Below are 15,718 nucleotides of genomic sequence, written 5' to 3'. Positions count from 1 at the left end.
AAGGCATGAAAATTACAGAACCAACTGATATTGCCAACATCCTGGCAGATAGGTTCAGTGCTAACTTTACCCCCCTCTGACCCTCTAAAGGGCCCATATCTATACAGAAAGAATGCAGAGTCCCTGTAATCACAACTGCGCAGGTAAAATCTGCACTCTCTAAAGCCAAAAACACAGCATCCATGGGACTGGACAACATCCCAGGTTGTGTTTTACATGAACTTCAGAACGAACTGGCTCCCCACTTAAGCACCATGTTCAATAATAGCCTCGCATCAGGCTTTGTGCCCACTGAATGGCACACAGCAACAGTTATCCAACTCCACAAAGGGGGAGCCACCACTGATCCCGGGAACTATCGACTTATTAGCCTGACGAGCCTGGTCTGCAAGGCCATGGAATGTATCATCATGGAACTCATAACCAAAGACATTGGTAACCTCTAAATTCTGGATCTCACCCAGTTCGGGTTTGTGAAAGGCAATCATGCCTCCTGAACCTGATCGATTTCTTTGTGGTAGTCACCAAAGCCGTAGACGAGGGTAAGGTGGTTCACACAGCCTATCTTGACCTCGCCAAGGCTTTCGACACCATCCCCCATTCTGGAATTATAGCTAAACTCACTAAACTAGGTATAAATCCCTATGTCACAAGATGGGTTGCCAACTGGCTCACTGAAAGAACCCACACTGCAAAGGTTGCAGACTCCAAATCTAACCTCAAAGCAGTGACAAGTGGAGTACCACAGGGTTCCGTCCTGGGACCTCTCCTGTTTGTTATCTACTTCTCTGAAGTACAGGCTAACACAGAAGGCCTCTGGCTAATGAAGTTCACAGATGACTACAAACTAGGAGCCATAGTCAAGTCCCCAAATGATGTGGACATCCTACAGAAAGGCCTCACTGAGACAGGTGCCTAGTGTCAGAGCCATGGCCTCAAGCTCAATACCAAAAAGTGCAGTGTCATCCCCTTTGGTAAAAACTCTGTACCCATGAACTACTATATAGGCAGCAATCTACTTAACACTGAATGCGTGATAAGAGACCTTGGGACCCAGGTGGACAGTAGTCTCTCCTTTGATAGCCACATCACCACAGTAGTCAGGAAGTCCTTCTACGTGGTACACCTCATCATAAAAGGGTTCTCATCCAGGAAAAAAGAGGTCATTGTTCCCCTCTACTTGTCACTCATTATACCCATTATAGAGTACAACACCCCTTTTGGAATGTACCTCACAAGACATCTGCAGCAGCTGGAAAGGCCACAGAAGTACCTCACAAAGATGAATACTGGCCTCAAACAAATGCCCTACACTGATCATCTCAAAAAACTCCAGCTTTACTCCATAGCATATCGCCTACTCCGAGGTGATCTCTACCTAACATATAAAGCTATGTCAAACCCAGAGCTGTTGGACATGCTACACCACTCCCAATCCCTCTGAGCTACATGCTCTAGGGACCTAAACCTTGTCACCACAATAAACAGGACAAACTGCAAGGATAGATTCCTGTCCCAGAGACTTCCTATACTCTGGAACAAGCTATCCATCTATGTCAAGCAAAGTTCTTCATTAGCACTCTTCAAGAAAAATCTTGATGAGTGGATGGGATATAGGAAATAACCCCGGGGATCACTTCTGTGTCTCTGCTCGACAGTGGCACAGGAAAATAACTTTCTTGGGTGTATGTATGTAATGCATTCTTGTATACTATCGCCTCTTATAGCTGGTCATAGCTGGAATGGATCTGTGGACCAGCCACACCTAAGAGTTATTAAATGTTAAAATAAAGTAAAAAAAATATTAGAAAAGAAACCATGTGATGACTTAACTAATGGTGGTAGAGAGAAAAAGCTCAGTCAATTAGATAAAAATTAAAAATGCACAAAATACTGCAGATGAACATGTATAATTAAAAGCCATGTTGTGACTAGGAATATAATTCTTTTAAGCAATTTACTGAGGCATAAAATATTTAAAGCAACTGAAAAGCTGCATTAATAGCACTAGCTAATATCAAAACAAAGTGCTCACGAGTCTGCATTAATGTATATAAAAGAAAATGCTCTGCTGCGGTATTAATGGGTTTAGATGCTTCAAGTGCTTCTTATTTTAGTACCAAGGACACATAACAGAAATTCTGTTTACCTGTCAGGCACAGTATGTGATCATGTATTCATAACTACAGACAGAAACCTCACTTCTCTACTTTTAATCAATATGCTTATTTCAGGTGCTTTGATCAGTCCAAGAGATATGGATATTAGTATCTACAAAAAGCAATATTCATTTTTTTAAATAGCTATTTGATCTGTAGTCATCTTATAGTTTGCACATATACAAAATTAGCAGAGCTCATCACTTGTGATTTATATAAAAGCATGCAGTGCAATAGCATATTTAAAACAAAATAAATTAGAGAATTTATTATAAATGTAACTGTTTGGTCCATTTCATATATATTCGGTACATTTTTTTTATAATTTTACTTTAGTTAGCAAGGCACTTCCATGTCTTATGTCCTAGACTTTTGCAAATAACAATTCTCTATTACTCAGTAGTTTCAAAACCTAGAGTGATGCTAGTCTAGCTACATATTAGAATGAAAATGGAAATATGTCTGCAGATGTAATACCTCATTTGATAACAGTGTAGTTCCACTAGTAATAAATGATGACAAAGTGAGCAAAAAATTATTTTTATATTATACCTTCTGCAAACTAAGGGTCAGCAGCTGTGTGTCATATACCTGAGATGTGCAATGAAAGTAAGTCATACCCTAAAATCAATTATTCATTTGCCATGTAAACATAAAATAAGCTTTTGGAAGTCAGACCTAGGACTCATAATCTGACTACACCTATAGATTTTAATGCATGGTCAGAAAATACCTCACATCCAACAGATTTATTACATTTTTGCCTGCCATTCTGAAAATAAAAGCTTAGGCAATGGAAGCTAGGAATATGAATGTGCACTGAATATTTGTTTCCTGCAAATCAAGAATAACAAATGCTTAAGCTGTCCCAATTATATGATGCAGTGTGTAAAATGGATACATTGTACTGCAGATATTTAGGACAGAAATAATATACAACATTCATAATACCCTGAATTTCAAACTAAATTAAAGATGAAGTCAAGAGCGTTGTTCAAAATAGCAACCAAGGACTACTGCTGTTTTGATGAAGTAGATTTGTACTTTTAATATACATTACCATCCATCTTCACTTCCTAAGAACCCATTCTACAGGATGTCTGTGTCAACTACTCAGAGGGGTATTGTTATGGAAGGCATTTTATGTCATTTCTTAAGGATGTGAGCTTAATGGGGCAAAAATTATGTTACATTTCTCATAACCACACAGAGTCAACTAACTACTTAAGCACACTATGTACATTCTGTATCTACTTCATATAGTATAAGGACAGAAAAGTAATAGTTGACAGAAGAAGGTCATCTGCAGTGCTTTGTCTGCCTTAACTGTAACTAATATCAATAATAGGAGCCTACATTGCACATTTAATATGAAACTGGTCTGTGTGATAAAAAGAACGAAGACCTTACCAGGCTTCAGAATTATAAATAAAATCATAATGTCTAGGGCTGATATTACCATTATCCAGAGGCACAAGTAGCTCAGCTGGCACCCTGGGTAATCTCAGAATGCTCTCCTTAAGCCAAGTCAAGCCACAGCTGAAGACCTATAAAGGTCCCCCTGATACTGAAGCAAATAGCGGACTGAATTTTTGTCTTGTACTGGTGTGCTATCTGCACAGTATGCTGAGGTGGATGAGCTGTCTACCAAACAGATGGTACTGAACTTTTTAACATTTAGTTTAAGCCTTCTTGGAGATTACTAGGGACAGTTAATTCTGAAGGATCTGGGCATCATAGCGTGACTAAACAACAACCCCCTAATTTGAAATTGCCTACAAACTTTGCTAGCCAGCAGTCTTGGCTCTCTGCTTAAAGATTTAAGTAATAAATACCAAAAAGGAGATGTCTTAGCGGTGAGCCCTGAGGACACCACTGGTCACTTTCATACTTTCTGATTAGGTACCTGCAACTCTCACTGTATTGGTTGCATCTTTCTCCAGTTTACTATGCATCTTACAATATAAGGGTCAATTTTTAAAGCATTTAGCTTTTGTAGGATGATAGCAGGGGAATGATGCTGAAGGCCTTAGCAGCAGAACATACTCTGAGTGCATTCCATATTTACTGTCTTCCACCTCTGTAACCCCTTTTGAATAAGTTAGCCAGACTTTAATAGACAAGATATACTACACAAAGCCAAACTGTTGGGAGTCAAGTCTAATAAGATTATTGATATCACAGTTTATGAGGTCAGATATAATATGTTCCATGGCTTTAAACACAAGGTTTGTAAGGCTGATATGTATGTAATTGACCAGATTGATTGTAAGGACATTCTTATGAAGGGGCATCACCACTGCAATGTGCCACTCATCAGGATTAAAACTAAAGTTAAACTCATGTTAAATAGGTTAAGGTGTGTTTCAACAGGAGATTATTTAACACTATTTATTTAGTAGGTGTGTGTGTGTGTGTGTGTGTGTGTGTGTGTGTGTGTGTGTGTGTGTGTGTGTGTGTGTGTGTGTGTGTGTGTGTGTGTGTGTGTGTGCGCATGTCTGTGTGTGTGTGCGTGCGTGTGTGTGTGTGTGTGTGTGTGTGTGTGTGTGTGTGTGTGTGTGTGTGTGTGTGCGTGTGCAGTGAAAGTACATAATGGCACACAATTCTGTCTAAACTATGATTAACTAACTGGAAAACGTAACTATACAAGTAAGGAATCTTAATATAATTCATGCTACAGTACTAGATCTTATGAAAAAAAAACTGACATACAAAAACGCAACTACCTCAGAACTACAGTCAAAAACCACACCCAAGACACTTCACTCATAGAAGCTTATGGAAACAACCTCAAACCTTCTTTCATATACAACATACACAACAACAAACACCCAAAGAAATCGGTGGAAAAAGCAGTTAAAACATACAAGGGAAATGGGTCTAGTTGTGCACTAAAGGAAATATCTTGCATAGCAGGATTTGAGAATTCATTTCAGAGCTCATGGTTTCATGACTCAACTCAAAGCTTAGTCCTTAAACCAATAGTACAGTATTACCAATGACATCTCCATGTACTATATATACATGTTCACATGAGTGTGTTAGTCTGTTTTTAATTTGTCACTAAATTAAGCAGCAATCCATCAGAAAAAAAAATATCCAGCCATCAAAAATCCACATTAAGGCAAGTCATGAATCAAAAAAAAACCCTACCCTATCAAAATATTAAAGGGACCCACATGAGGATCACGCATAATATTTGATCACAAAAGAACGAATACAGAATTTTTTTGCAATCACAGACACACACCTTTTAACAACATTAAAAATGCACCTTGCAAACTCACAGATGAAGAAGAGAGGGTTATGAAGATAAGGAGACAGTGCTCTTCTGAATATTGTATAAATAAATTTATTCCCAGATGTAAAGACACAGGCACTGTTTTAGGGAGTAGGATTTGGATACACTAGGATAGGATGAAAAAGAGGATATGAATAAGGGACGGGAGTGATGGTGGATGCTGCAGGGCATTTTATCTGAGGGAAAGTAGTTGGGCTGGATGGATATCCTGTGGATTTTTATAAAGGGATAGAGATTCAGGTAGATAATTCAGTAAAGGGAATTCATTACATTATTGACTGGGGCATGCCCCCCCCCCCCCCAAAATTTACTTATAAAGAATTGGTAGTGGTTTGCACAAGGGGAAAGGAGAGGGAAGACCTTACTAGTTATACAGCACTACAAAGTAGATACAAAGTCAGTTGACAGGGGATTGACTGCAGGTCAGAAAAGGTCTTGCCAATGTTAGTTGAAGTAGAATAAATAGGATGCCTAAAGAGTCACTCACTCTTCAACAGATTATTGGAATGTCCTTGCACATTTTCTCAGATAGAAAAGAAATAGATCAAAGCAGGTATAGTGTTTATGGATATTCTGGAGGTCTTCAACTGCGTGCCAATAGAATATTGGCTGGAGGTAAGTAAGAATATAAGAGATGGGAGATAGCTGAAGAAAGAAAATATGTATGCAAGGACCTAGATCAGGATATTACGTAATGGTGGGTTGTCAGCCATAATAAACATGGAACCTGGAAAGTGACAATGATTCCCCTGTAAACAGGGTTATTTCTATTGGTGGTAGATTGTCTGGTATGGTGTTTTATGGTATATATATATATATATATATATATATATATATATATATGATGGAACAGAAGGGGATGAGAGCAAATAGTGCATTATATCCCTTTGCAAATGATTGTGTGATATTGCTAGAAGATATAGCAGTACAATTACCTGGTAATTTTAGCAGTATTAAAGATTTTGGTTTTTGCATCCAGGTTAAGATACCCCCTACCGACTGAGTCAGTGGCAACGAAAATGGAGAAAGGACAAGATGGAGTAGTAGGATTACAAGGGACAGATGTTTTTGCCATTGCTTGAGAAAAAATTGAGAAGAAAACTGGGACTTGCTTAGAGATAAAGGAGGATGGATGATAGATAAGTGGTCAGATAAGGTCAGGTATGAGTAGTATGTTAAAGACAGGGAGAGAATATTAACCCATGTGTCATATTTGAAGGAGTGCTTGCAGATAGGGCTGCAAAGTAAAAAAGTTGCAGATGTGCAAAACTATCTGATAAAAGTAAGACAGTAGGAGATGCACAAGAAAAGGGATACATTGTATGATGTGGTGAAGAAAATGCAGGTTATGAAAAGAAAGGATGGGAGCACAAAGTAGGTAGGGAATTGAGATATTATTACATTATTGCACAGATTGCTGGGAAATAAGGCAGGGATGTAGCCTGAGTATTCTTGGAAGAGGGGAAGAATGGTGAGAAATGTAACATCTTCCAGGGAATAGAGGTGAAGACTCACAACTGTGTATTAAAATTAAAGAAGGAATGTATAGAAGTTTGAGAAGGTCAAGGAGAGAGGGGTTTGAAGTCTATGTGAAGTAGACTGACCTAGTGTGATGGAGATTGCCTCCGACAGATGGGAAAGGTTAATCCTTCAGAGATTAACGGACATCTGGGGAGTAGAAGAAAGGGCATATAAATGGTTAGACTTGAAAACTGAAGGAGAGCAATTTGGGACTGCTTCATTTATAGAAGGTTGGCAGTAAAGCTGAACTGAAGGATAGAAGACTGCGAGATTAGTAAGGGGGAAAGGCAGGTAGCTAATTAAAGAGGAGAGGGCAGAATAGAAAGCAATTAAGTGAGGCAGGATAGGATTATTATATAAGCTGGTAACTATGATGCAAAGGTATTACTGAAGGACTTGCACAATGGATCTGTAAATGGAGGGGGATGCCATTGTGAGAAGAGCTGTGAAGTATGGATGAAAGTCTAGAAAAAGTTGAACCAGTGGGAGATGTGTATTATTTGTTAACATATAGATGGTACAAGCCTCAAGTTGCAATATGGAAAGAAATATGTTCAATAGATCATGCTTACTGGAGATGAGCAGTAAAGAAGGCAGTTCGGTTGGCATGGATGTGAGGAAGTAGAACATGGCAGCAGGCAAGTGTAATTTGGCAGAGTTTTAAAAACAGGTGTAAGCAATGAGTGTGACTTCTGTCTTTTTGGGATCAAAATGGTAAGAAGCAACTTGAATTGGGATGAATGCATGGAACAACAGATAGTGGCAGGATGTGTGAGAAGGTTAATAAGAACATGGCACAACGGAGTGTGGCGGAGTGGAATTTAGCAAGATGTAGATAATCTAAGTATGGATGTGCAATTACATGAGGTTAGGTAGGTGACTGAAAGGGATGAGATGTACATAGAAATGAAAGTCAAGTGGTCTGAAATGAAGAAACAAAGTAACAGGTAAAAGGAAGCACGCCATCAACCAAGAATAAACAAAGTAAATGCTTTCCAAAGTCCACAACACCTCAAAGTCATGAAAGAAGCCAAATGTATGCTGATAAAGCTTAATTTATTAAGGAACAGTTAAGCATGAATTAGTGTAAAAAGGAGCTTCATCAGAACTATTAAACATAAGAATCATGCATTTAAATAGTTCCTTATACAAATCACATGATCAACTACATGAAGCATATCTAAACATTCTAAATAATTAAGTCTATTCAAAAATATTGTTATGTCATTTTAAAATGTGTCATCAGTTCCACATTTCTAAATCTATCTTGTACTGCCTATAAATAAGTATTAATACTTAGAAGAATGTATGCGTATAAATACTTGAAACAAATAAATACTAAATAAAATCATAAAATTAATTATAACATCCAGAAAATGTGGAATAGATGGCACAGGTTAAAAAGGTGGTGAGAAGAAAGTATTATGATTAAAATCAAGAAAAAGCACAACAGTAAAACGTCCTTTTTCTACTCAGTGTGTTTTCTGCTGCCTGCATAGCCATTTCTACATTACATGCCTAAGTCTTCTGTAGTGTACATTCTGAGGAATAATGATATCAACACTCCTGCTCCCACACGGTCCACTGTCCAGCATGATTGCTGGCATGCAGTAATCTGAGCATTTATCCAGAAGGCTAACTTTTCGAGTTATGCCCTATGTTTTTCATGTCTATTCACTGAAGATATACTGCATGCCATTTCCATGGTTTAATTATATTCTGCCAAATTACATTACACTGAGTTGTGCTTCGTCAACTTTTTTTTTTATTGTGAAATTTAACTTGAATACCGTACAAAAAAAAGACAAAAAATATGTTTTTTGTCTCCCTACACCCACATGAGTGAGCTTACCTCTACCTCTTTACTTATATCAACTCCACAGTGTGGAAAAGTGGAAAAGCATGCTAGAGTGCACCAGTGATTGACACATTACAATCAATGCAGTTCTAGGAAGCGTACTACAAGTAATAAGAAAGAAATATCAATGAAAAGTTACTCTACAAACTATACTCATCAGAGTATAGGATAACCATACATGCTTTAATTGCATTATCTATCATGCAGCTGATATGTATCTGCTCCAGTTCATTAATTTCTTAGCAAAAAAAAAAATATATATATACATACATATATATATATATATATATATATATATATATATATATGTATATAGATATATATATAATATATATATATATATATATGTATATATATATATATATATATATATATATATATATATATATATATATATATATATATATATATATATATATATATATATATATAGGAGAGTTTACTTTGTTAGAAACTCACAGATGTCAACATTTGTTTTGTTGACACATTTTGTTCAACAGTGCCAATGAATGTCAGATATGTGAGATGAACAGTCTTCATGGTTGGGGAATAAGTCCATTCTCTGGGGATTGTGCAATCTTGGAGTTAGTATATGTAATTAGCAGGGGATATGTTGGTGCAAAACAATGTTTTTGTCTTTTTTTTCTTTTAGTTTGCATGCAATGAGGATTTTCCTCGTGCATGCATAGAGTACTGTAGATGTTTGCATTGTTCACCTTTTGTGGTTGGTGTTATTAATATCGACATTCAGTTGTTTTGATCATAGTAAGCATATATATATATATATATATATATGTATATATACGCACACACACACACACACACACACACACACACACACACACACACACACACACACACCTCTATCTATCTTTCTATCTACCTATCTATCTATCTATCTATCTATCTATCTATCTATCTATCTATCTATATTTCCTACAGTGTCATAAGCACTATATACATATTACTTTTGCTGATGTATTAGCAATAGTGATATCTGTATCTGACTATTAAATTTATCTCTGTACCATTATACTCAACAGTCTGTGTCTTATCATTCTGTCATTCTGTGCATTTAAATACAATAACAAGAGGTGCTAGGTACAGCCTCTGGTAGTTCGTTACATCTGTATAGCTTTAAGTTTTATTGCTTCCTGAATAATCAAAGAATCTCTAATTTAAATAAAAGCTACATAAGTTAGCTAAAATATCACATTTGAGAAAGAGCTCAGCCTGGTGAACTGATAATGTGAATTGACAAATCTTGGAGTATATGTTATACAACCCTTGTCTAGATGATCTTGCACTAATTTACAAGGAACTGTTTTCTTTTCAAAAAAAGATGGTCTTAACCCAGGGAAATAAGGTGTCTTATCTTGTCTGCAGATCACCCTTTGTGAAGAAAAAAAATTAGAAATTCAGGTTGTATGTCAAACTTTGACATCAGAGCCACTACTATGACACTATGATACTATGACACTATGACACTATGATACTATGACACTATGATACTATGACACTATGATACTATGATAATATGATACCTCTTTTTTCATAATTGGAAACTCCACTAATTGTTTCCTTCATATGTGCCCATTTTTTCTGACTGTAACAGGAATCTGCAATTAGCTAACTAATAACTAATTATGCATGATAACAGATGTTAGTACATCCCCAGAAACATGAAATATGTGGAACTATGCGCCATATCACAGGGTCGATGTTAGTGGAAGAGAACATATAACAAGAGTGCAACGTCATTGTATTAGCTGTCTAAAGAGACTAGTGGAAAGCAGATTACGTGTACTGTGACTTAAATTTAGATGGCTTGGTAACCACATTGGACATCATTGAGTACTTTCCATTTCAACATTACGAATTTGCTTTTCATATTTTCTGACTGAAGCATATATACCTTACTGACTGTATTTATCTATCTAGTTGCATTGGAGAGGAAGTAGATAAAAATCATAGTTCTGGCATGTGAAAATGATAATACATAAACATTTTAGCAAGGCATACTTGTAAAATAGGATGGATCATTGCCAGTGATAAAGCCCTCACTCAAAGTAGTGTAGAAAAGAATGAATTTCAGAATGCAGGTTCTTTTAGCTTGCTGTCATCTACCAGTCATAACAATAAAAGGTCAAAGCATCAAAAACCTAATGCTAAATATATTATTGTATATTATTGTAAAACATCTTCTCTACAGATGAAGCATGGCATACATGGAAGAAGAACCCTGCGCTAGAGACAAGGACATCTTTAATTGCTTATGTAATCTTTCCAAGCAAGCCATAAACAAATGCAAAATCAACCCCACTTGATACTACATTCCTTTATATTCTCCAGTGTTCTCAAAGCCAACCCTCATGCACAGACTTCCTTAAAGAATTCAGAAATCAAATTAAAAACAAAGCAGACTATTCCAGCACTCCATCTAAAACGCCTTCCCTACCCCCATTCATAAAACCCTTAATATTAAACAAATATATTTATTTTATTTATTTGACTTTTGTTTACCAGAAAAGTCTAACTGAGTCTTAATGTACCTGTTTTCAGCAGAGGCCTGGGGAGAAAAGCTCAAGATACATGTGGTTAAATCATGTTTTTTTGTTACAGAGACATCATAAAATTATACAAACAATTCAGTCACAAACTACAGAAGATTGATACATTGCTATAGGAGAAACAATTAACAACAAAATTAACAAATCTTCTCCTAGACCTATCAAAGGCCTTCAATACTATCTCTCACAATATTCTACTAACTAAACTTTCCAAGCTAAATCTATCACTTTCCTTAATTAATTGGTTCACCAGTTACCTCTCTGATAGGCAACAATCAGTTAAGTGGAAGAATGTTAGCTCACCATTCCTCAGCACTCCAACTGGTGTTCCGCAGGGTTCCATTTTAGGGCCACTACTGTTTAACATTTTCATAAATGACTTCCATCATGCCGTTCCCAATACTAAACTTATTCAATACGCTGATGATTCAACCATTATCTGCTCTGCCACTTCTATTCCCGCTCTCATAAAATTAACTCAAGATGCATTCTCCTCTACTGGAAAATGGATGCTAGATAATCATCTGGCACTTAATGCAACAAAAAACAAACTCATGATATTTACCCCTTCTAAGACCACAATAATTGACAAAGACACATTCATCATCACTAGGCACAATAATACTCCTCTTGAAATTGTATCTAATGCAGAATTACTAGGTGTCCTCATTGATGATCAGCTGAAGTTCAATATTCACCTACATACAAACATTAAGAAAACACATCAGAAGCTTGGAATGCTATACCATCACAATCGCTACCTCTCCTCTTCTGCCAAAATAATTCTCTCCACCACATACCTCATCCCATCACTCCTATATGGTGCCTCATTCCTTACTAACCTACAATTTTCCCTTAATGCCAAACTAACCTCCTGCTACAATAAAATCTCAAAATTTGCCACAGGTCACCGATCTTCCACTCACCACTATATTGCTCTTCATAAACTGAATTGGCTACAGCTGCCTCACTATCTCACTTATATCAAAATCATCCAAGCTCACAAACTTATTTTCACTCCCTCACTCTTCCCCTCTATAGCTTCCACCTTCAAAATGCAGATACCTCATAGACACTCAAAATCTTATTGAACTACACAAACCTGCCTGCCCACCAGGTAAACATATATTATCATTTTCTTTAGCACTCCTCTGGAATTCACTGCCACCCCTGATCCATTCCACTAGCAGTCACTCCTCTTTTAAAACCATGCTCCACTCACATCTAACATCTCTCTGGGAATGCTACTGTACTACTCCTCCTACATAAACCAAATCTGAAACCCAGCCTCTCTTGCAGTACCAGTTCACTTACTTCTAAAGTAACTAAAAACTTTCTTTTTTCTTATCAACCTACTTTCACAACTCCTGTTTATTATACTTATTCTTCCTTTAAATTGTATCTAAAATCATGCTTGTGTTTGTACTTGTAATAATGTACATTAGTGTCTATTACATCCTGTGTATTCTGCTGTATGTTTATTATCAAAAAATTTGTATGTTTTGGAGCTTTTCTCCACAGGACTCCATTAAAAATGGGCTATTTTACCCCAATGGACCATCCTGGTAAACCAATTGCAAATAAATGAATGAATGAATGAATGAATGAATGAATGAATGAATGAATGAATGAATGAATGAAAACTGAATACCTCAGAACCCTACTAAATAAAATTCATACAAATGGTCCCTCTGGATATGATATCCTTAAGCCCTGGTTCATTCACTTCTGTAACAATTCCCTTACCATTTATCTGCTTCTCTTATCCAACCTCTGTTTAACTAAACACTGTACATAATATCTCACATATGGAAAATAAAACTAGTTAGAACTTTTACCAAACAGTCAAAACATCAAAATGCTACAAAGTTTGATCTTATCTTTATTATGCCTATCCTGTGTAAAATTCTCAAAAAATCATTTGTGTGTAACTCATTAAGCACATTCAACAATATCATCATAACACATTCTCTCCTTAAAGCAGTATGGCTTTTGGACAGGCCATAGCACCATAATTGTTCTATGGACCATCACAGGTTATGTCTTATTAAATATTGACAAAGGTGCCTTTACCACTCTTGAAAGATCTCACAAAGGCCTTCAGCATGACCAGCCACACCCTCCACCCTTAAAGCTTGACATAAATTGACATAAGCAGCAAAGCATACTTATGGTTCAAAGATTTCTTATCTAACATATTTTTTCAGAGTTAAAATTGGTTCATCCATATCTGAAGCAGCTCCAATTTAAAGTTGTGCCTCAAAGATCCATACTTGCCACTTTGTTATTTTCCATTTTTATCAACAAGCTATCTTCTGATCTCCTACACATACCATTGATTTTATACCTTAATGTTATGCCCCAGGATTCAATAAAATATGTGTAGGCTCTGTGTAGAGCCTGCATGAAATATACTGGTGTACACAGCCATGGTTTCCCCTCGGCAGCGTGCCATGCATATTAATCATGTTGTGCTGCCGAGGGAGATCACAGTAACATGGATATTAAATCCATGTAAGCAGTAGTGTAGAGTCTGTCCCGTAGTTGTGCATTGTCCAGGAAATTCCTGAACAGATGTTATGCACAGGGTAAGAATCCTTGTGATGTACCCTGCTAGTGTAGAAATAAGCGTGAATTTTAATAATTTTTATTTATTTATTTGTTTTGTTTTTTTTTGTTTTTGTTTTTAATGCCCGTTTGCACAGCTAGGAGTGCAGCAGTGCTAAGCTGCACTTAAACATACACAGCTGACACCTGCCAGACATCTAAAAATAAAAACTGGATGTAATTAATTATTTATTTTACTTTCTTTTAATGCCCCTTTGCATGGCGCAGCACAGAATGCAGCAGTACCGAGCTGCACTTACACATACAAATGGGCATCGGCCAGACATCTAAAAACAAAAACAGGATGTAATTAATTATGTATTTTTCTCTATGCTTTTTATTTTATTTTTTTGAATGGCCATTTATGCAGCATGGTACAGTCCTTAGCAATGCTAACAGGTAGCTTAGCAGTACATGTGAAGATATACTGGTTTTTGCACTATCCAAGTAGCTAAATAGGTAGAGTCACAGCTTAAAGTGTACTAGGTCCCAGGTTAGAGTCCTCAGGAGTCGTACCTTTTTACATTTATTGCTGTGGAAATGTGAGAGGTAACATAAAGGGTGGTTTAATTCAAAAACAAAATTGTTGCATTTGGAAAAGATGCACAATACTAAGCACTGCTTAAAAATGGTCAACAGCTATTCATGTTTGTGCATTGCTAAGCTCTGCTAAAACACAGTGTGCATGATACTATGCAACATGGCACTTTTTTGAATGCTACACAATGACATGTAATGGTGAGAAAGCAGACTATATTCACTGAAGTCCATAGTAAACTGTCAATATGCCAGGTGGTGGTGGTGGTGGAGAGTACTTTTGAGTTCAGAGGTGGGGTGTGCAGGAGACCAAAGTGTTTGTTGGACCTCTGGTCCAGAACTATGAACCTCAGCTGTTGCAGGACAATTACCAAGGCTCAGCATTTAAAGTTGAAGCCTGGGATTGGTTTGCCAGGGATCATAACAGTGCTATTGGTATCCCCTGCACTGGTGAACATTGTCATCACCACTATGATGATCTGAAGTGAAGGAAGAGGGGAACCCTGGACACCTAGGGAGGGTAGGGCTGGGCATGCCCCACAGATATGTAAGTATGTTTGCTACTACTTTACTAATATACAAGCTGAATCTGTGCAAAACTGGTATGTATAATGGTTTGCTTCTTTTCCAACAGCTGCATCTGAATGGGCTCACAGTGTCCAGTCTCATGCAGGGTGCCTGGCCAGGATGTGCAGTGAGTGTGATAAGTATGGATAATGTCTGATAACTGTAGTGCAATAAACAATAAACAATACCAATAACAATAAACAATAAGGTTTAAAACAGGATTGTGCTTTGATACATAATGTGTGCAAATAACTGCAGTAGGGTTCTATTCACTGCATGGGTGTTCTAATGCAACTCCAGTCAACTGCACAAATGAAACCAATAATGAATGCAGAAGTAATCACCTGATAAATGTATTGCACAATCCACAGTACAGTTCAGGGCTGTCTGCAGGACAGCTTGAGTCAAATAACTCCCTCTATTCCTTCCACTGCAGGAACAAGTTATTTGGGTAAGGTAGCCCACGTTCTGGGGAGATATGTGTACAATTCACAGATTCTAAGGAACAATAACAATAATGTGCAAAGCAGGATTTTACTTTGATAACTAATGTGTGCAAATAACTGCCGTAGGGCTGCATTCACTGCATAGGTGCTCT

The sequence above is a fragment of the Protopterus annectens genome, chromosome 5.part0 (genome assembly GCF_019279795.1).
Source record: "Protopterus annectens isolate FY-2018-M chromosome 5.part0, PAN1.0, whole genome shotgun sequence".
NCBI lineage: Eukaryota > Metazoa > Chordata > Ceratodontiformes > Protopteridae > Protopterus > Protopterus annectens.
This window is presented reverse-complemented; position numbering follows the sequence as displayed.